Source organism: Rhinolophus sinicus, unplaced genomic scaffold, assembly GCF_057876585.1.
Source record: "Rhinolophus sinicus isolate RSI-liver-muscle unplaced genomic scaffold, RSI-T2T HiC_scaffold_22, whole genome shotgun sequence".
Taxonomy (NCBI): domain Eukaryota; kingdom Metazoa; phylum Chordata; class Mammalia; order Chiroptera; family Rhinolophidae; genus Rhinolophus; species Rhinolophus sinicus.
In genome coordinates this window covers 5,777,998-5,800,823 of record NW_028290712.1, presented here as the reverse complement: position 1 = coordinate 5,800,823, position 22,826 = coordinate 5,777,998, and positions in this window count along the sequence as shown.

Genomic DNA, 22,826 nt, shown 5'->3' with positions numbered 1-22,826 from the left:
TGTGGCAAGTTCCAGTGGAGAACTCAAGAAAACCACCTCGCTGCCACCAATCCTATGATGTCACTCCTGTTCCTGCCCTAAAAGAATCTGAGACTCTGTGTGGTTACACCTTTGTAAACTCCTTCTATCATGGGTCATGTCAGGATTCCTGCCTTCCTTTCACAGACAGAATCCAAGAACACTGACACCTGTCCCTCCAACTTGGCCATTACACTGCACAAATCTTAGAGATTCGGGAGAGCAGGTGGAGGACACGATCTCCTCCTTGTCTTGGTGATGTCAGAGACCATTGCATGGCAGAGCACAAGGGATGAGCTGTCTGCTCTCTGGTCAGCATCTCAGGCAGATGCATACCTTCCCTGTGGCAGTGACAGGGTATAGAATTGTCCCACCACACGATTTCTAGGGCAAGTGGTTATTGTTGTTGGGCAGCGTGCACAGCAGAATGCTTCCAACCTGACACGCCCTTCCTCCCTGTTGACCACCCTGTTTGACAGAGGGCAAAGCGGAGGATGTTGTTTCCATAAGACTGTTGTTGTTTCCATAAGATTGACCTGCCAAAATTGGGACTGAAGAAAGGACCGTTGTCCCTCGAGTACAAGTCAGCTACCGATACATTACTCAAGATGTTTTTCTCCTATGTAGGTCACCTCAGGGGAAAGATTTCTCTTTCGCTTCACAAGAACATGAAGAAATATGGTTCATTTGGGCTTTTTATCTCTCCTGCATATGCTGATTGGGACCATTCAGTCTACTGTTATGTATGGCATCAGTCTCTCAACAGAGGTGTTTCTTTCTCTCTGTGTGTCTGCCCTCATATGGCACTACATTAGTGACACTCTTGGTCAGATCTCTGTGATCCCGGAGTTCACAATGGCACAAAGTTCAGATGCTTTTCTTAATGAGAGGTACCACATTTCAGTGTATGCATAAACATACATAGATTAAAGCACATACCATGGATGTCCATACTATATATATATATATATATATATATATATATATATATATATATATATATATATATATATATATATATATATAAATGTAATGTGATTTCAAGGGCAAGGTGCTCTTCCCAGTGAGCTATAAATGTATATGTACATATAAACACATATGATGTACATACGTATGTATATATGTGTATATATGTGTATATGTGTGTGTGTTATTCACGTGTTCACATGTACAGTTACATATGGACATTTTAGGTATTATTTTTAAACAGCGGATATTATATGTGCACCCATGTTTTGCAACTCTCTATCTAGCTGCTCATGCAACCTTGGATGTTCACAAATTTCATTTCTCCTCCCATTATATTTTCAAGAAATGATGGAAAAACTGGGGTTTCCCTGGCAAGGGATGAACAGGGAATGGGACATATGATGGAGATGTAGGGCCTTGGAAGAGGTAACCATGGGAACCCAGGTCTTGTGCACCAGTATTCTCAACTCTCCCTGGGCCCTTCATACATTCAAAGAGTGATTCTTCCACATTGGTCCTCTCCAAGACACCACCGGAAACATCAAATCGATTGTGCAGACCTTTTTTGTGCCCACCTCTCTCTCTTCATTCAGTCTCACAGTCCTTCCACTACCACCACTGATCTGCCTAGCCAGGCCTTCACAACCTATTTTCCTATGTACACACTCTGGTTCTGTACTGGGACATTATACCTTGTCACACACGTCTAAAGTGCCCAGCAGGACTCAGCTTCAGGAAGGTAATATTGCCCTGTAGAGGCAGAAGACCAAATAAAAACCTCCCTGTAAATGTTTGTTACAGCGTTCAGTACAAAGAGCAGATCCTGCTTATCTTGCCCTACCGCTTTCTGTACAGATAATGCAAGTTCCCTTTAAGTTTCACATACACCCAGAAGGCCCTCACAACTAAGTCCAAGATTCTGCCAATGGCAACGGATGTCTGCATCTCTGTATTTAAAACCCTGGGTGTAAATGCAATGCGATTTCAAGGGCAAGGTGCTCCATTCACTGAGCCAATCAGTGGGTCCGTCACATGGTCGCACATTGACTTACATGGATTTACTCATGTGGGTGTTTGCCTGCTTGTCGAGTGTATGTGTTGGGGGCACTACAGATGCTGAGAGGAAGAGGGCAGATCATGAAATTTGGCAAGCTGAACAATGGCTACAAGTGTCTGATGATGGGAGAGATGTCACAATGGATCCACTTGGTTCTTTTGCACATCACAGATATGAGGAATGGAACTCCTGTGGAAGTTTCAGAGGTTTATACCAGCTATCTGGAGTGACACTGAAGGAGACATAAGGAAGCTGAGAAGTGCTGCCATCTGTGTGTTATGTGTATGATAGATTACGTGGGGTTAATGAGCAGACCACATCCTGTGGTGGGATAGGATCTGTAGCCTGTGGAATGTGCTGTGTAGGGGACAGAGGCAGGCTACTGGAAGTGGAGACGAGAGTACAACAGGAAGTGCAATTCCTGAGAGGCCGTGGTTCTTTCTAACAGGCTATAGTCTGTGGAGTTGGGGTTAGGAGAAGAAAGGATGCTTTAATGATGAAGACTTGTCCTGCATGAAGGTGTCAGACACAGGTCGCGGTCCCGATGAGCAGGGCCTATAATAACCTGTGACCCCCACTCTCCCCAGTCCCTGTGGCTCAGGCAGCTTCATATATACCCTTTCTCTTGGACGGTGGCCACACACTGACAAAAGACAAGTGACTTTCTGAGGTAGGCATCACTAGCCCTAGGAGTGGTGATGGGAATGTTGACAGTTTGCTGGCACTCCTGACTCTGCACAAGGGAGCGGCATTTAAGGCAGTGTGTGGGAAGTGTAGCTGTGCAGTGTGAGGTTACTCTTGTACCACGCTGCCAGGGCCTCCTCCTATCATCCTGGAGGGATTGTGGGACAGGGAATGAGAGAGTGTCCTGTGTTGGGTCAGTGGTGACACCGCTGGTCTGCTTGCTCCAGTAACTGGGCAAAAGGAGACAAGCCAGGGGCAGGTCACTTCCCTGCAGAAGGAATCGCCTCATGTGAAATACTTTGGGTGCCCATGGTCTCACCTGTGCTGGTGAAATGCAAATGTGCAAAGTCAAGTAGAATGGAGTCAGGCTGAAATGCTCTTGCCAAGCTGTGCCCCATGAGTGTTTCTTCTGCAGTGGCCTGTATGTAGGGAATGGCGTTACTCAGACTATATCATGGATAGGATAAGTACGTCTGCCCTTGTCTAGGGACTTCTGGAGGGTACCGGCAATTAGTGTGAAGGGTGCCACAGAGGAGGGCATCTCTCCTCAGGAGACACTGCAGTGAGGCTAAAGGGTAGCCATACTGAGGTTCTTCCACCTCCGCAGGACCCTTTCATTTTCAGTGGGTTCCTCGCATTTTAAGGTGCCTCAGGTTACAGGAGGGCCGAAGCCCTGGAGTGGGTAGAGCAGGGGTGCAGTAGATTGAGGGGAGGGGGTGCAGGCAGGAGGGATTTGGTGGCAAGCACCTAGCCTACTCCTTCCAGAGTGGACAGTGGTGGTGAAGAAAGTTCTGTAATTCATGTGAGCGGATTGGGACTTACTGCCGCAGCTGGGCTCCAAGTTTTATCAGTGTGCCTGCGGAGTCTTTTGCTGTTGAGGATAAATTGGATCCTGCATGAGGCTATCTGTCCCCGCCATACTGTCTGATGTCCCTCATGCTGTCTGATCACCCTGGGTACACTAAAGGATTCACAATCGAACAGCCTGTCTCAGAACAGGGAGGCTCTGAGAGCCACTTTCACCAGTCTCTGTGCTACCCTGCAAGGAAATCTGTATATGACCAGCTGCTTGTCACGGTACAGCCTCAGAGGGTGTATGACCCATGTAAATGTAGGGGGTGTCATGAGGCCTTGACAATTGACAGGATGGATGGTCCACCTCCGCCTGATGCTCACACTGAAGCAAAGGAAACCTGTCTTTTCAGCACCAAATTTTATACTAGGGTTACTCCTGGCACCTCTCATATTGAGTCTCTAAAATCTGTCTGCTGGCAAAAGGGAAAGGTTTTCCAGTGACCCTAGGATAGGGTTGCGTTGGTACACCAGTCCGGGACATGGTGGACTCCAGTAGTAGCCCCATAGATGTTCTTTAACAGCCTTTACTCTCTGCTCTCCACGATTGGGAAGGACACACAAAGAGTTAATGATGTGGTTTTGTGTAGGATGGGCATGCCCGCTATCCTTTCCTGAATAGACAATGGCTCATAAACACCCGGGTTGGGCGTAGATTCGGCCTGGCCTTGGATGATGGGGGGGCTCAATTTCATTAATGAGTCCAGCTGGGAAGGAAGCCTGAGACTGTTATATGTAGAAGTGTGTGCCTTTGATCAGTCTTTGATCCAGCCCTCAGAACGTGGGTGTTGGCACTGTGCTTTGGGAACACAGTTGTGCAGAGGTGGAACCCTGTGAGAGCAGTTGAAAAACTTCTCATGGAGTGAAATTCTTAAATGTTGTTCCAAGTAAAAGGCCACACACTGAAAATTCCCATTAATTGGACACAGATACTGGGCTGCATGTCAGGACAGGATGTGATCTTGTTTTGACAATCAGGGCATGGTGACCCAACCACAGAGTTCCTAGTCCTTGCAGGTAGCAGGCTCTCCCTGCAAGCATGATCATGTACAAGCAAGTAGGCTTCATTTCTCTAAAGGGAATGACTGTGTTGGGTGGTCACTGTCTTTCTCTTACAAAATAATACTTAAGATGTCCATATGTAACCCTGCATCTAAGCATGTGAATGACATATATATATATATATATATATATATATATATATATATATATATATATATATATATAATATATACACGTATGTAATTCATATAATATTCATATATTAATATATATTGTATGTAATATATATAGATATATATATATATGTATATGTTATTCACATGCTCAGATGCAGGGTTACATATGGACATTTTAGATATCATTTAAGTGTGTATATAGACATCTCTGGTGTGTGTATTCACCTATGTATGTGTATGCGTGCACTGAAATGTTATATCTCTCATAAAAAAGCATCTGAACTTAAGGAAATTGAGAACAGATATATGAATAAGAGTGTCCCTGATGCATTGACATTTGAAGGCAAACACAATGAAGGAGTGTTTTTGCACTCCTTGGGATAGAACAAAGAGAAAGAAACACCTGTGTCGACAGAACAATGCCATAGACACAGTTGAATAAATGGTCGTAAACAGCATATGCAGGAGAGAAAGAAACCTCAAATCAACCACATATCCTTATGTTCTTGTCAAGCCAACGAGAAATCTTTCCCCTGAGGTGACTAATATATGAGAAAACACTCTGAGGTAATGTTAGGGTGGCTGACTTGTGCTCCAGGAGAGTACAACAGTACTTTCTTCCATCAAAACTTTGGCAGGTCGGCCTTATAGAAACACCATCCTCGGCCTTGTTCTCTGTGATGGCAAACTGGCTGGAAGGACGGAGTCAGATGGAAAGCATTCTGTCGTCTATGCTGCCCAACAGCAGGAACCACTTCACTTGCCTTAGAAATCGTATTGTGGGACAAGTCGATCTACTGTCACTGGCACAGTGAAGGTTTACATCTGCCTGAGCTGTTGACCAGGCAGCAGAAGAATTCATCCCTGGTGCTCTGCCAAGCGATGGTCTCTGTGTTCACCAAGACAAGGAGGAGATCCCGTCTGTCTCCCGCCCTTCTGAGTCTCTAAGACTAGTGCAGTGACAAGGCCAAGTTAGAGGGATGTTTGTCAATGTTCCTAGAATCTGTTGGTGAAAGGAAGGCAGGTATTCTAGCAAGACCCATGATGGAAGGAGTTTACAAAGGTGTAACCACACAGAGACTCAGGTTCTTTTAGGGCAATTGAATGGTGGTTGCCCAAGACACTCTAGTATGTACTTTATTAGCAAAACCTCCACCTTGCTGGACCTCACAGAAAACCCAAGATTAAGAACGTGGGGGAGTGAGAGACACAGACACAGGGAATCAAAAGAGAAGGACATAAGGATAGAAAGAGGGTAAGAAGGAGAGACAGTGGAAGAGGGAAGGCGGTAGGCAGTTAGTCAGGGAGGGAGGGAGGGACGGTGAGCAGGAGAGAGGGAGAGAGAAACAGTCCGACATCGTGAGTTGTTCAATGAAGGGCTTATATCCCCTGAGTACAGGAGGTCAACTCTGCAAATATTAAGGCCACAGCTCCCCACGTGTAGTGTCTGTGGCAGTGTCTGCATTTGGGTTCTCAGATATGTATATTCCAGGGATATATTGCACTGGCCAGGTCCTATTCCCAGGGGTATTTCCTGAGAGCTCCCTGTGGATCAGCTGTACAAGTGCAACAAAAATGTGATTTTGTAGTAAGAAGCCCTGCCTAGCGCTCATGGTCCCAGCAGCTGGCGCCCAGGTCCAGCAAAACACCAGATGCCAGCTTCAGTAGACTTTCTACAGAGTGGTCCTTGTAGATGGAGGGATTGCACGTTGGGAAGGATGGTGAGGAAGTAGCCTGGCCAAGAAGCTGGTGGGATGGGACAAGGTGGATAGGTGGGCCTTAGACAGGAAGGGCCATGATCTGGAGTCGCAGATCCTCTTTCTGATTGGTGGAGACTGGTCAGCTGACTGAGCATGGCTCTGGCATCCTTCCAACAGATTCAGTGCAGGGTTTGCGGCCACATTCCGCATGCGCCCTTCCTATCGGAGACTGGCAGGCAAACGTAGAAGCCCAGCTCTAGGGTCCTAGGATTGCAGATGACAAATGTCCCTTCAACGTGACACATGTGCTACTGCCTTCTGCATCTTCTCCACTGCACTTCTCAGGGCTGGGCCCCATGGCGAGTGAGTCTGGGTCTGGGCGGGTCCAGTGATCTGGCATCCTAAGATGATTTAACTCTAGGATTGTGCTTTGAAGGGGCAGCGGCTGGAGCCGAGGGTCTCCCGGGCAGTGGGACTCCTGGAGACCCTGCCTGCCTCAGCAGGTGGGAGGGTGACAGAGGCCTCCATCCTCGGTGTGGAGGTGGAGCAGGAAGGAGAGGCCCTGGAGTGGCATCAGGAGGCAGTGCTGGCTGTAGAGGACATGGATCAGGTTCCATTGATGAACAGGAGGTGGTGACCAGCGGGTCGTAGGGGATGTGGTGGGCTGTTGTTTCCACACAGCCTGCTTCCCCACACACATATACAGACTTTTCAAGCTGTGAGTCTGGCAAAGCTCCAAACACAACCAGGAAGCCCCTTCTGCACACAGGTTTCTTGAGGAGTTGTGTGTGGATACAGCTTTTAGGGACCAACACACTCCTCAGACAACGTGGACACCGGAGAGATCATCCGCAGACCTAAGCAGTGCCTTTCCTGCACTGGCACACACAAGTAAAGTGCAGATTAGGGATTGTCAGGAAGCAGGCAGTGACAGATGATCCAGTAACTAGGGACCCACACCAGTCCTGTGCATGTGTAATGCATGGCAGGAGCTTTAACTAACATTTATCTATTGGTCTTTGCTGTGCTTCCACTTGGGTATTGCAAATAGTGTTGTGATGAATACGTATCTGTTTAATTAGTCATTTTGATTTCTTCAGATTTATACCTAGAAGTGGAATTACTGAGTCATTAGGAAATTCTCTTTTCGGTTTTCTAAGAAAACTCCAAACTGTGTTCCACATTGGCTGCATCAGTTTGCGATTCCACCGCCAGTGTATGTTCATGTGTTCCCTTACAATATCAAGGTATGGAAGCAACACAAATGCCCGTCCACGGATGAGTGGATAAAGAACGTTATGATATCCGTTTGATGCTTCAATCTAATATGGAAGTTTGTAACGTTTTTACCCCCTTAATGTTCCACAAGCTAAATTTCACTTGCACTGTTCCTTTAAAGGAATACTTTTAAGAATCCTCAAAGATACATGCTAATTTGCAAACTCCGATTGACAGACTTAATAAAACTTTATAAACTCAAACTTCCAAGAATATATGAGTTTTTTAAAGTATTCTTATTAATGATCTTTGCCTATATTTACTGATAAATATCCTAAGACTGGCAGATCCTTCCATATTTGTAAGAGCATACAGTATTAAACCTTTGGATTTACACTGATTTTCAATATTCCAAGGTATAGTTAATGAGTGCTTCCTTAAAAACAATGCTTTGTTTCCTCCATTTACATATATTTGTAAATATGTGTATGTATGTATTTACATATGCACACTACACACATTACATATATTTACATAGGCACACACACATACACACAATACTGAGAGTGTCAAAAATTGTATACACATTTCAAGAAAGGAAAACCTGTGTTAAATTTGCAGTACTCAATATATATCGGCAATAAAAAATGAATACAAGTCATGTGTATACATTTTCTGGAACCCCCATTATATGCATACATATATATGGACACATACACACACACACACACACACAGAAACACACACACACACTTAAGCACACTTACTTTCATTTCATTAAGATACATACTCAGGGAAGTTAACTGGCTCAGTTTCATTTTTCCGTTATAGTTGATATTCACTATTAATTTATGATGTAAAGGGTAGGCATCAGACTAACTGGATCAATTTTGTTTTAGTGGAGAAAATGGATTAACTTACCATTATTGACACTTGGGCCATCTGCTGCAGTAGAATGGATAAGCAAATGGATGCTTAATTGTATATCCTTAAAACCTTTGTATCATTCCATATGTTCAATTTTTCTCTTCACGTATACCATTTCTTTAAGGGATATAAACACACACAAAATTTCACACTTATGAGGCAAAAATTGTTTTGCAGTCTTGTTCGAGAATGTTCAAACCTTTTCTTTTATTCATTTAGTTTTTCAAAGAGGGATACATAATTTCTTTAGCCCTTCAAGCTTGCAAACAGGTACAGTTTCCTGGTGGTAATGTAACAGGGGCTGCTTAATTTTGTATGCCTTTTTATGTTCAAAGACATAAAGGGAAATTTTACAGGAAAAGAGCAAGTCACTTCCACATTGCTTTTATGGTTGTTTTAGTCAGGAGTAAAATTAGACATAAAATAGTATTTTGTGGAAATTTGACTCTGCAAATTATAGCAAAAGAGACGTGAAATTTAAACTGTTAAAGTATCATATCTCAATTAACATGAACAATTATGAAATTACTTTGAGAATTTCCACTTTTTCATCTTATCCAAAAATTTATGGATGGAACAATAATATACACATCTACCCAAACAAACACTTTTTTTCTTTTGTAGTACTCAACTAACAGAAACATGGCATTTAAATTTTCTCTTCTCACAGAAAATTTAGTACATAACAGTATTTTTTAGTACCTGTTTCAGCCTGAATTTTCAGGTTTGTTTCCCCCACAAACTCCTCTGGAAACCCTGTAACTTGAGCTACTATATGATTCATGAGGAATAGAGTACACCCTATCAATAGATGGTGAAAACCAATCATTCCTGTCTGTCACCACAATCATGACCACTTAGAGATATACCACTTTGGCTGCTTGAGTATTTTTCATGTCATCTACCATATCCTTCTCGTGTGTTATACTCATCATAACGACAACTTCCATCATAAGTCAGAGGGGGCCTCATGCTGGTGGTATTCCCTGAGAGTTTCCTGTAAAGTCAATGATCAAAGAACAAAATGTAAACTACATTACAAAATATTCTGGTATCATGACACCATGACACTATAAAATGCTAACTAAATATCTGGAAATGTGCCTCCATGTTCCTGTGCTCATAAGGTAATAATGATGCTGCAGTGGTCAAAGGATCTCATGTTCCTGTAAAAGAAAGTGTAAGAGTAATATCTGTAACCTAAGTCAATTTTTTAAAACAAATGTCCTATTCACAGTTTCTGAAATTGGGCTGAGATTCTGACTTTAACATTGTTCCTTTGCTTCATACTGTTAAACACCTGTTACTTTAAAATGTTAAAATGAGTTTTATTTAATGAGAAAAAAAAGATGAGACTACCAATTTACCCTAAAAAGCATTCTATTTGTTTAAAAGTGTTATTAAGATAATCATTCCAAGACCTTCAACCTAATCAAAAGTCCATAGTGGTGTTTTCCTTCGTGGAATTAGAAGTAAAACAAAACAACACTGGCCTGTTAAGTCTAACTGTATGATTTACAAGTCAGATCTGGACTCTTACCATAACTCCCACGTGAATCTCTGTAAGAGCCTCTCCTGTATGTTCAGATTAATCTATATCATGACCCCATCACAGTCATCACGATCACAAAATTAAAAAAAAAAAAAATCAACACAGAGTATGAACCAATGTCCAAATTGAGAAATGCAGTTTGATAAGAAGGAGAAAAATTAATAGTACCTATGTCTCCTAGAGGAATGTTCATCCTGAGGATGTGAATGGCTATAATCACGGTAGCCTCTAGGTTGTGGGGAGGTGAGGATAAGGGGGATCGAATATATGGTGATGGAAGAACTGACTCTGGGTGGTGAACACACAATGGGATTTATAGATGATGTAATACAGAATTGTACACCTGAAATCTATGTAATTTTACTAACAATTGTCACCCCAATAAATTTAATTAAAAAAATAAAAATAAAATAAAATAAAATGTAATCCTTGTAGTCTTTGGACCTGTGATTATCTTTACTTACATAACTTAAACAAATAAAGTAGCAAATATTTTAAAATGTACCTTCTGATATGCAGGAAAATATATTAAAAGCTCTGACAATGAAAAGACAAAGTATTTAAAAAGAACAAAGGACCTGAATACGCTTGTCTCCAAAAATATATACAGCCAATGGGCACGTGAAAACATGTTCAATGTAATTAGTCATTAGAGAAATGCAAATCAAAACCAACATTAGATACTACTTTACTCATAAGTTGCCTATATAATTTGTTTTTAAATGAAAGTTCTCCTCACTCTGGGTAGTGAACACCCAGAGTGCTATGTAGGTGATGTATTGCAGAATTGTACACTTGACATCTATGAAATTTTACTAACCATTTTCACGCCAATAAAGTTTAATTAAAGAAACAAATAAAACAGAAAAAGGAAAGTATCTAGAGTTGATGAAGATGTGCAAAAATTGGAATCCTATGTACACTGATGATAGAGATGTCAAATGATGCAGGTGCTGTGGGAAAGATAGGTGGTTCCTTAAAAATTAAACAGAGTTACGATATGACCAGGAATGCCATTCCCTCAGTACATACCCAAATAATAGGATACTTGGGTATTCTATACCCAAATACTTGTACATGAATATTCACAACAACAGTATGGTGGAAATAACCCAAACAGACAAATGGATGAACAAGCTCGGTTAATTAACGACACCTACAATGGACTATTTATTTAATCAGTCTTTAGGGTGTGATGTACTGATTCATGCTACAAGACTGATGATCCTCAAAAACTTTCATGCTAATGAAAAAAAGCCAGATAAAAAAAGGTCACGTATTGTTTGATTCCAATAGAATGATTCATCCAGAATAGGAATGTTGATATAGACAGAACACATATAAGTGCTTGCTAGTGCCTGGGGCAGGGGAATAAATTGGGAGTGATTGCTTAAATGTCAGATCATTTTACTTGCGGGTAATGAAAATATTTCGTAACCAGACAGAGGTGATGACTGCAAAACACTGTGAATGTTATTGAATCGTTCACTCTGAAAATATTTAATTTTATGGTAGATGAATTAATTTCACCTAAACAAAATATATCAACAATGATATAACAGTTCACATATTTTATTGTCCTTTACCTATGTTTAGTAGAATAACCACCACCCCTAAGTGTCATACACTATTTTCTCCTGGAAGAGACTGGCTCTCGGTGTGGAGGACCTCCCTATTTTCCTTTCCCACACAATACTGGTCCTGCAATTTAAAAATGCCAAAGTATCTCAGAATTGAGTGTAATGTTTCAAAGAAAAAGAAACATTAAAAACATCGAGTTATTTCCTCTTTCCAAATTAATGTTCAATAATTAGTCTAAGATTACATTCATGCTCATTTTGTCTGCCCATTAAAGTGTTATACTTGAATAATGGTTTTATCCTGAGACATCTCCCCTACCTGTATACATTTTGCATAATCTTTTTTTAATTAAATTTATTGGGGTGACAATTGTTAGTAAAATTATATAGATTTCAGGTGTACAATTCTGTATTACATCATCTATAAATCCCATTGTGTGTTCATCACCCAGAGTCAGTTCTCCTTCCATCACCATATATTCGATCCCCCTTACCCTCATCTCCCACCCCCCACCCCCCGCCCCCCTTACCCTCTGGCAACCACTAAACTATTGTCTGTCTATGAGTTTCTGTTTCTCATTTGTTTGTCTTGTTCTTTTGTTGTTTTTGGTTTATATACCACATATCAGTGAAATCACATGGTTTTCTGCTTTTTCTGTCTGACTTGTTTCGCTCAGCATTACTCTCTCAAGATCCATCCATGTTGTCACAAATGTTCCTATATCATTTTTTCTTACTGCCGAATAGTATTCCATTGTGTATATGTACCACAACTTCTTTATCCATTCATCTATCGAAGGACATTTTGGTTGTTTCCATGTCTTGGCCACAGTAAACAAAGCTGCAATGAACATTGGAGCACACGTGTCTTTATCTATAAAAGTTTTCAGATTTTTTGGGTAGATACCCAGGAGAGGGATTGCTGAGTCATATGGCAATTCTATTTGTAATTTTGTGAGGAACCTCCACACTGCCTTCCAAAAGGGCTGCACCAGTCTTCATTCCCACCAACAGTGTATGAGGGTTCCTTTTTCTCCACAGCCTCTCCAACATTTGTTACTATTTGTCTTGTTGATGATCGCCATTCTGACTGGGGTGAGGTGATATCTCATTGTGGTTTTGATTTGCATTTCTCTGATGATTAGTGATGTTGAGCATTTTTTCATATGTCTATTTGCCATTTGTATGTCTTCTTTGGAGAAATGTCTCTTCAAGTCCTCTGCCCATTTTTCAATTGGGTTGTTTGTTTTTTTGTTGTTGAGTTGCATGAGTTCCTTGTATATTCTGGATGCTAGCCCCTTATCGGAGGCACTGTTTGCAAAAATCTTCTCCCATTCAGTTGGTGGCCTCTTTATTTTGTCAATGGTTTCTTTTGCTGTGCAGAAGCTTTTAAGTTTCATATAGTCCCATTCGTTTATTTTAGCTTTTACTTCCATTGCCTTTGGAGTCAAGTTCATAAAATGCTCTTTGAACCCAAGGTCCATAAGTTTAGTACCTATGTTTTCTTCTATGCAGTTTATTGTGTCAGGTCTTATGCTTAAGTCTTTGATCCATTTTGAATTAACTTTGGTACATGGTGACAAATAGCAGTCCAGTGTCATTTTTTTTTCACGTGGAGTTCCAATTTTCCCAGCACCATTTATTAAAGAGGCTGCCTTTCCTCCATTTTATGTTTTTAGATTCTTTGTCAAAAACTATCTATCCATATTTATGTGGTTTTAATTCTGGTTACTCAATTCTATTCCATTCGTCTATGTGTCTGTTTTTCTGCCAATACCATGCTGTCTTTTTTTTTTTTAATTTTATTTTATTAAATTTATTGGGGTGACAATTGTTAGTAAACTTACATAGATTTCAGGTGTACAATTCTGCATCACATCATCTGTAAAACCCACCGTGTGTTCATCACCCAGAGTCAGTCCTCCTTCCATCACCATATATTCGATCCCCCTCACCCCCATCTCTCAACCCCCGCCCCCCGCCCCTCTTACCCTCTTGCAACCACCAAACTATTGTCTGTGTCTATGAGTCTCCGTTTCTCATTTGTTTTTCCTGTTCCCTTGTTGCTCTTGGTTTATATACCACATATCAGTGAAATCACATGGTTCTCTGCTTTCTCTGTCCAAAGGAACACTCATACACTGTTGGTGGGAATGCAGACTGGTGCAGCAGTTATGGAAGGCAGTGTGGAGGTTCTTCAAAGAATTACGAATAGAATTGCCATATGACTCAGCAATCCCTCTCCTGGGTATCTACCCAAAAAAACTGAAAACATTTAGAGATAAAGACACGTGTGCTCCAATATTCATTGCAGCTTTGTTTATGTTGGCCAAGACATGGAAACAACCAAAATGAATGGATAAAGAAGTTGTGGTATATATACACCATGCTGTTTTGATTATTGTAGCCCTGTAGTACAAGCCAAATTCAGGAAGTGTGATTACTTCATTATTGTTCTTTTTTCTTAAGTTTGCTTTGACTGTTCGGAGTCTTTTGTGGTTCCAAACAAATCTGATGATTTTTTGTTCTATTTCTTTAAAATATGCCTTTGGGATTTTGATGGGGTTTCAATTGAATCTGTATATTGCTTTGGGTAATATGGCCATTTTAACGATGTTGATTCTTCCAGTCCATGAGCACGGAATGTCTTTCCCTTTCTTTTTGTCTTCTTCAATTTCTTTCAAAATTTTCTTATTGTTTTCAACATATAGATCTTTCACATCTTGGTTAAGTTTATTCCTAGGTATTTTATTCTTTTTGCTGCAAATGCAAAAGGAATTGTATTTTGTATTTCTTTTTCTGAGATTTCATTGTTAGTATATGGGAAAGCAATGGACTTTTGTACATTGATTTTGTAGCCAGCAACTTTACTGTACTCGTTGATTGCTTCTAATAGATTTTTGGTGGAGTCTTTAGTGTTTTCTGTATATAGCACCATGTCGTCTGCAAAGAGTGATACTTTAAGTTCTTCATTCCCAATTTGGATGCTTTTTATTTCCTTCCCTTGCCTGATTGCTCTGGCAAGGAGTTCCAACACTATGTTGAAAAGCAGAGGTGATAGGGGACAGCTCTGTCATGTTCCTGAACGTAGAGCAAAGGGCTTCCGTTTTTCACCATTAATTATGAGATTAGCAGAGGGCTTGTCATATATGGCCTTTATTATGTTAAGGTATTTTCCTTCTATACCTATTTTATTAAGTGTTTTAATCATAATGGATGCTGTTTCTGGTCAAATGTTTTTTTCTCATCAATTAATATTATCATATTATTTTTGTCCATTATTTTGTTTATGTGATGTATCTCATTGATGGATTTGCAGATTTTGAAACATCCTTGTGCCCCGGGGATGAATACCCCTTGGTCGTGATGAGTAATCTTTTTAATGCATTGTTGTATTCGATTTGCTAGAATTTTATTTAGAATTTTTGCATCGGTGTTCATCAGAGATATTGGTCTGCAGTTTTCCTTTTTTGTGCTGTCCTTACCAGGTTTTGATATGAGGGTAATGTTGGCCTCATAAAGTGACATAGGGAGTACTATCTCTTCTTCAATTTTTTTGAAGAGTTTGAGCAGGATTGGTTTTAGATCCTCTTTGAAAGTTTGGTAGAATTCACTAGTGAAGCCATGTGGTCCCGGACTTTTGCTTTTGGGAAGGTTTTGTATGACTGATTCAATTTCGTTACTGGTGATCGGTCTGTTTAGATTTTCCAGTTCTTCATGGTTCAGCCTTGGAAGGCTATACGTTTCTAAGAACTTGTCCATTTCTTCTAGGTTGTTGAATTTGGTGGCATATAGTCCTTCATAGTATTCTTGAATGATCCTTTGTATTTCTGTGGTGTCCGTGATAACTTACCCTTTTACGTTTCTGATTTTGTTAATCAGAATCTTTTTATCTTAGTAAGTCTAGCCAAGGGTTTGTCAATTTTGTTAATCTTTTCAAAGAACCAGCTCTTTGTCACATTAACTTTTTTCTATTTTCTTTTTGCTCTCTGTTTCATTTAGTTCTGCTCTCATTTTTGTTATTTCCTTTCTTCTGCTGACCTTGAGTTTCACTTGTTCTTCTTTTTGTAGCTCTTTAGGTGTAACATGAGGGTTTTTATTTGGGAGTTTTCTTGTTTCTTGAGATAGGCCTGTAATGAGATAAATTTGCCTCTTGAAACTGCTTTTGCTTCATCCCCAAAATTTTGGTAGTATGCATTTTCATTGTCATTTGTTTCTATGTATCTTTTGATCTGTCCTGTAACTTCTTCTTTGACCCAGTCATTCTTCAAAAGTATGTTGTTTAATCTCCATGTATTTGTGTTTTTTCTTGCTTTCTTTTTGCAGTTGATGTCCAACTCCAAAGCCTTGTGATCAGGGAATATGCTTGGTATAGTTTCAATCTTTTTAAATTTGCTGAGGCTGATTTTATGTCCCAATATATGGTCTAACCCTGAGAATGATGCGTGTACACTAGAAAACAATGTATCGTGATGTTTTAGGATGAAGTGCTTTATAAATGTCAGTTATGTCCATTTCATCTAATGTGTCATTCAGGGCTGCTATTTCATTATTTATTTTCTGTTTGGATGATCTATCCATAGCTGTCAATGATGTATTTAAATCCCATAGTATAATTGTGTTTTGGTCAATTTCTCCCTTTAGTTCTGTTAGTAGTTCCTTGGTATACTTCGTGTTTCCTGATTGGGGGCATAAATATTGATGACTGTTATTTCTTCTTGTTGTATATTCTCGTTAACCATTATGAAATGTCCATCTTTGTCTCTTGTTATCTTTTTCACTTGAAGTCTGTTTTGTCTGATTTCATTATGGCTCACCTAATTTTCTCTGTGTACCATTTTGTTGGAATGTCAATATTCACCTTTTCACTTTGAGTCTATTCTTGTTCTTGTAGCTGAGATGTGTCTTTTGGAGACAACATAAGGTTGGGTTTAATTTTTTGATCCAATCTGCTACTCTGTGCCTTTTTATTGGTGAGTTCAGTCCATTTACATTTAGGGTGATTATTTATATGTGAGGATTTCCTGTCATTCTATCTTTAGTTTTCTGGTAAGGCTGTGTCTCCATTGTTTCTTTGCCTTTTTTTGTTGTCTATTATTTCTGTGCGGTGGTATTCTATGATGTTTCCCTCTGTTTCTTCTTTTATTACAGTATATATTTCAGTTCTGGATTTCTTTTTTTGAGTGGCTACCCTTAAGTTTATGTAAAAGAAAGTTTGATATTTAGAGTATTCCATTTTCTTCAGCACGCTTACTTTCTCCATTACCATATTCCGGTTCAGGCTTTTACTCTCCCCCTTTTTGAGTTGTGGTTGCCACAAATAGTCCCTGTTGATGGTGGTCGAATAGCCTCCTTTAGTATTTCTTATAGTGCAGGTCGTGTATTAGAAAATTCCCGCTGCTTCTGTATGTCTGGAAAGGTCTTTATTCCTCCTTCATATCTAAAGGATATCTTTTCTGGATATATTATTCTTGGCTCATGTTTTCTCTGTTTCAATATTTTGAATATTTGGTTCCACTCCCTCCTGGCTTGTAGAGTTTCTGAATATAATCTAATGGGCTTTCTTTTGTAAGTTACCATCTTCTTTTCCCTGGCTGCCTTGTGGATTCATTCTTAGTCGTTGATTTTAGACAACTTCAATACAATGTGCCTTGGAGAAGGCCTGATTGGATTGAGGTAACTAGGTGTTGTATTTGCTTCTTGGATTCGAGGGTCCAGTTCTGTCCACAAGTTTAGAAAGTTCTCATCAACAATTTGTTTGAATATATTCTCTGTTCCCTTCTCTCCTTCTTCTCCTTCTGGTATGCCCATTATTCTTACATTGCTCTTTCTGATGGAGTCAGAATGTTCTTGCAGAGTTCTTTCATTTCTTTTAAGTGTCAAGTCCCTTTCTTCTTCCATCTATGTCATTTCCAGGTTTCTATCTTCGATGTCACTCACTCTTTCCTCCATCTGGTCAACTCTACTACCTAAGCTGCTTATTTCATTCTTAATTTTTCTATTGAGTTCTTAATCTCCAGAAACTGTTTGGTTCTGTTTTAAAATTTCAATCTCTTTTGTAAAATGCTCATGCTGTTCTTTGATTGTGTTTCTGAGTTCATTTAACTGCCTATCTGTGTTTTCTTGCATCTCGTTGAGTGTTTTCAGAACTGCAGTCTTGAATTCTCTGTCATTTAAGTCACATATTTATGTATCTTTAAGTGTCGTTTCTGGAGATTTTTCACTTTCTTTCTGAGCTATCTTGTTGCCTTGGTTATTCACGGCGATTACTGGTTTAATATTTCTCTTCCTAGACATCTACAGGAGAGACTTCTGCAACAGGTTGATAGGAAGTGGTCTTTTTGTTTTACAGTCCTTTTGGTAGAATGTTTTTTTTCTCCAACTGCAGCTTATTTTTCTTCTCCCACACGGTAGTGCTATGTTTTCTGTGCACTATTCCAGCTTCTCACACATTGGGGGTATTCCCTGGGTGACGGGCGACTCCTCTGTTTATTTTTCATCTAGGTCACAGGGTGCAATGTCCCAGTGGATATGTGGAGAGCTTTTGATGTTCTAAAGCTCTTCCAGCTCCAGATTCAGAGCCAGTATGTTTCAGCAGTTCTGTTTACTCCTGCAGGGATTCACCCAGATAGGTGGGGCCAGGGGCGGGTGAGTTGTGAAAGGTGGCCCAGAGCAATGGCGGCAACCACCACCACAGCCAGTCCTGCTTCCACAGCTCCCTCCCCTTTGCCGAAACTAGTTGGGCTGCGATTTTGTGTCTGTGGTCCACAGTTCTCAGAACAGCAAATATTCTGTTCTTTTGCTCTGACACTGCTTCTGTTCCGTGTCTAGCACTGGGCAGGTGGGGTGGGGACAGCTCTGGGAGGGTAGGGAGGGGGCGGCTATTCTCAGTGCTTAAGGCTCCGTTCTCTATTCGGCAGTGAGGTCTTAAACCATCGTTTTCAGCCTTCTTCCCTCAGTCTTTTCTGCGAGGTCTATACCGTGAGTGTTGGGTTCAGCCGTGTTATATGCTGCCCCCTCAGCCCTGTGGGCCATAAGCGGAGCCCTAGCTATCCGAGTTCTTCCCTCTCCCGCAGCTGCAGTAGTTCCGGGAAGCAGCGAGCTCGGAGCACTGAGCTAGGTCTGCGCCCTGCGCCCACGCGGCTCCGTCTCCACACTTCTCCCTTCCCTCATCCTCCCCCAGCTCGCGCAAATCTCCCACCTGTAGGTAATTTCCGTAGTGGGCCTCTTCGTCTTGCCTGTCTACTGTGCAGGGAGTCCTTTGTGGATTTTTTGTTGTTCGATTCATTGTAAATTCCACGGGAGCTTTACAGAGGCTCACCTCATGCAGCCATTTTCCCGGAAACCCCTGATCACACCATTCTTGAAGAAGTAGTTTATTGTCTCATTGTGCTTTCAATTTTCCCTACCTGACTGATAAAGTGTCAGATTTGCATAGCAAAATGTTATAGAATGTGTGGCTTCAATAACATAAGTGTTTTCTCACCATCCTGGAAGTACAACATGAAGGTACCAGAACATTGCTTTCTTAGGATGGTGTGTCCACAGGAAATTGAAAAGCAAGTTCTGATGCTGAGGGCTTCAAGAGAAAGGAACAGCCTGAGCATAGCCACAGAATTTGGTCTCCTCACAGAATCACACACTCTTGTCTTCCCTGCACTGGAGCCTTAATCCATGTCCAGCAGCCGCATGGCCAATCACATATCAGTATACACATTTGTCACAGAAAGACAACTGTGACATCATCATCCCCTTTCCAGGAGGCCATAGCCACTGAGGTGCCTTCAAAGTGGAAAGACTGTCCCTGTATAAGTCTATGGAGAGCAAATGGTCAAAGGCACCTCTGTGCCTGCAGCCCTCTGAGAGGGGATGATGATGTCACAATTGTCTTTTTGTGACACATGAGGATACTGATCCATGATTGGCCAGGTGTCTGATGGGCATGGAATAAATTTCTAGTCCAGGGTACACAACAGAGTGTGAGTCTGTGAAGAGAGAAAATTCTGTGGCTCTTCTCAGGATGTTCTTCTACTGACTCCTCAGCATCAGACCCTGCTGAGCAGTGTCCTTTTGACAGAACCTCCTGAGAAACAACATTCTGTCACCATCATCTTGGACTTTCAGGATGGTGAGAAATACACTTCTGTTATTATAGCCCCCCAGTCTATAAGATTTTGCTATTAAAATTGGGCAATTTATCGGTCAGGCATGGAAAATCGAAAGACCAATGAGACAATATGCTACTCCTTCAAGAATGCTGTGATCTACCAAAGGGAAAAGATCCCATGTGCATTCAAAATGTGATCCAGAAGAACTGGAATGTTCACATCACTGGTACAGATGTAGAATAGAATAGTTACCATGGAAAACACGTGAAAATTAGCTACCATGGGAAACAGTTCGCTATTTGTCCAGAAAGTTGAGAATGAAAATATCATGTGACATTGATATATACACAAAAGTGTTTAAAGCAGATTCCCCAAACTCATAAACAGAATTCACAAGTGCAATGTAGATAATGGCGAAAAGGTGGACACACAATCTTAGGTTAACTGATGAATGCATTACCGAAGGTGGTATATGTATAAAATGAAACAGATACCGTCATAATGTGATAGAAGTCCTGATACTGGCCACAGTAAGAAAATATCTTGAGAAATTTGCAAGAGAAAGAAGGAAGCACCTCGAGGCCACATAGGCTCTCTCTCCATTCAGGTAACAGAACAACAATTTGTAATTCATAGGGAAAGAAGGCAGGTCTGTGTTTGCCAGAGCACAAGGTGTGGGGCATCATGGAAGGGAAGTGAAAATTGCATGGCTTGGGTTTCTATTGATTTCTTGTAATCAGAAAAATGGTATTACACTGCAAGTATTGAGGAAACAACAATGCTGTTAGCATATTACAAAACTGAATGTATTTTTAACAGTTCCAAAGGCAAACTGGTGATGTGTTAATTTTATCCAAACAATATAAGGGATATTCCCAGTAAGTGGACCACTCATAAACCGCCAGTCCTCTCATGTTGTGATGGTCCTGCCTCATATACCCTTTGGACTACATGAGAAAGCTCCTCAGTTCTGAAAACAAACACTGCCAGTGAAATTTAGGACCCAATGGGAGAAGTGCCCTTGCTAAACCTGTGTGTTGGTGGATATTTGCCTGATGGAGTAGCTTGCTGTTTTACAGAGACAAAACTGATTTTAGATAGGAATTTTCACAGATTTCATTCACTGTGAATAGAAAGGGAGAGAATCATTACAAATTCAAAGAAGTCTATGAAAGAAAACGTGATGGGCCTCCTCACCACTGAGTGCAGATACTTCCTTCAAGTGGAAAAGAAGGATTGCTCAGAGAGTCGTGGCAAGAGCAGTGGTCTCTTCTAGGGTTCAAGCCTGGGCTACCCTGACAGACCTGAAGTCTAAATCATCTAAACTTTGGATTGATGCAGATGGGCTCTGCCTCTCCCATGTTCTTACATTTTAATTAGTGCCTCCTATGACAAGCCTATATATTTCATCTTTTAAGTTTTGTGCATGTTGTGTGCATTTCTTTAATACTCTGACTGTCATAATTGAGGCAACATTCCCAATTTTCACCCTTTTTTCTCATGGAGTCTGTACATTTTGCATATGATACTCCATGTGTGGTCGGAGAATCTATCATAACTTAAAGATCTTTGTTACATCACATGCTAAGGGGTGGCAGAGAGTGTCTTACCTTGAGAAATGCAGTGTCTTTGACAAGTAGAATATGGAGAACTACAGTATATACTGAGCCAGCCTCTGAGCCCACACAAAAAGAAAGTGAAGCTTTCTTTCTTTCTCAGATAATTCCTGGCCAACCTGACTTCTACTGAATTACATCCAACCCTCTGAAATCAGCCAGTTGATAGACTAATATCAGGGAACTCAGATGGCAGAACCATGGATCCAATCCTGCCCGTCAGACCTGACAGAGCACCATAAAAATGTGCATCCTCCTCTCCATGTACCAACACTCCCTTGACACTACTCAGCAAATGATGAGGACAATCTAGAACATGATGCCCAGACTTGATAGTTATGATAAGTGGTTCTTCTTGAAAATAACCATCAGAGACTAGAAGACCTGTTCTTCTAGCTGGAGCTCACATTCATTCAGTAACACTCTTTGAGGGGGCACTTTCAGGTTCAGCACTCACACCAACTGTATGTAAGTTCTTGCTCCTCTTTGAAGAGACAAGGTGATTTCTGGCAAGTCATTTTTGCTGGGCCCAACGTTGTATATGTGTATAATGCAACAAAATGCATTCATAAAAGTACCAGTAGTCCTGCTGCTGTACATCACAATAAAATTATGTAAGAAACTGGCTAGTGAAAGAAGCTAGCATCCAAAGGTCTCATACACTGTCTCTATTAAGATTACAGAACAACAATGTCAAATTCATGGGGATAGAAGGCAGGCCAGTGTTGCCAGAGCACAAGGTGTAGGGCAGCATGGATGGGAAGTGGAATTTGCTTGGCTTGGGTTTCTATTGAATGCTTGTAATCAGAACAAAATGGTATTAGACAGAAAGGGTTGAGGAAAGCACAGTGCTGTTGTCATATTACTAAATGAATTGCACTGTTTAAAGGATACAAAAACAAACTGGTGGTGTGAATATTACCAAAACAATGTAAAGGATAGTCCCAGTAGGGCACCTCTCCTAAACCACCAGTTCTCTAATGCTGCGATGGCCTTACCTCCTAGACATATTAGGCTACATGAGAAAGTTCCTCAGTTCTAAAAAACTAACCCTGTCAGTGAAATTTAGGTCGCAATGGAAAAAGTACCCTTGCTAGAATTAAGAGTATTGGTGAACACTTGCCTGATGGAGTAGATTACCATTTTACAGAGAGAGCACTGATTTTGGAAAGGAGTTTTCACAGATTTCATTCACTGTGAATTGAAAGGGAGAGAATCCTTACCCATTGAAAGAAGTGTCTGAAACAAAATGTGATTGGACTCCTCATCTGAGGTAAGGAGCATAGGTATTACATCAGAGATTTGCATGTAATTCAGGTGAGCATAGATATTTCCTTCAGGTGGAAAATAGGGATTGGTCAGAGAGC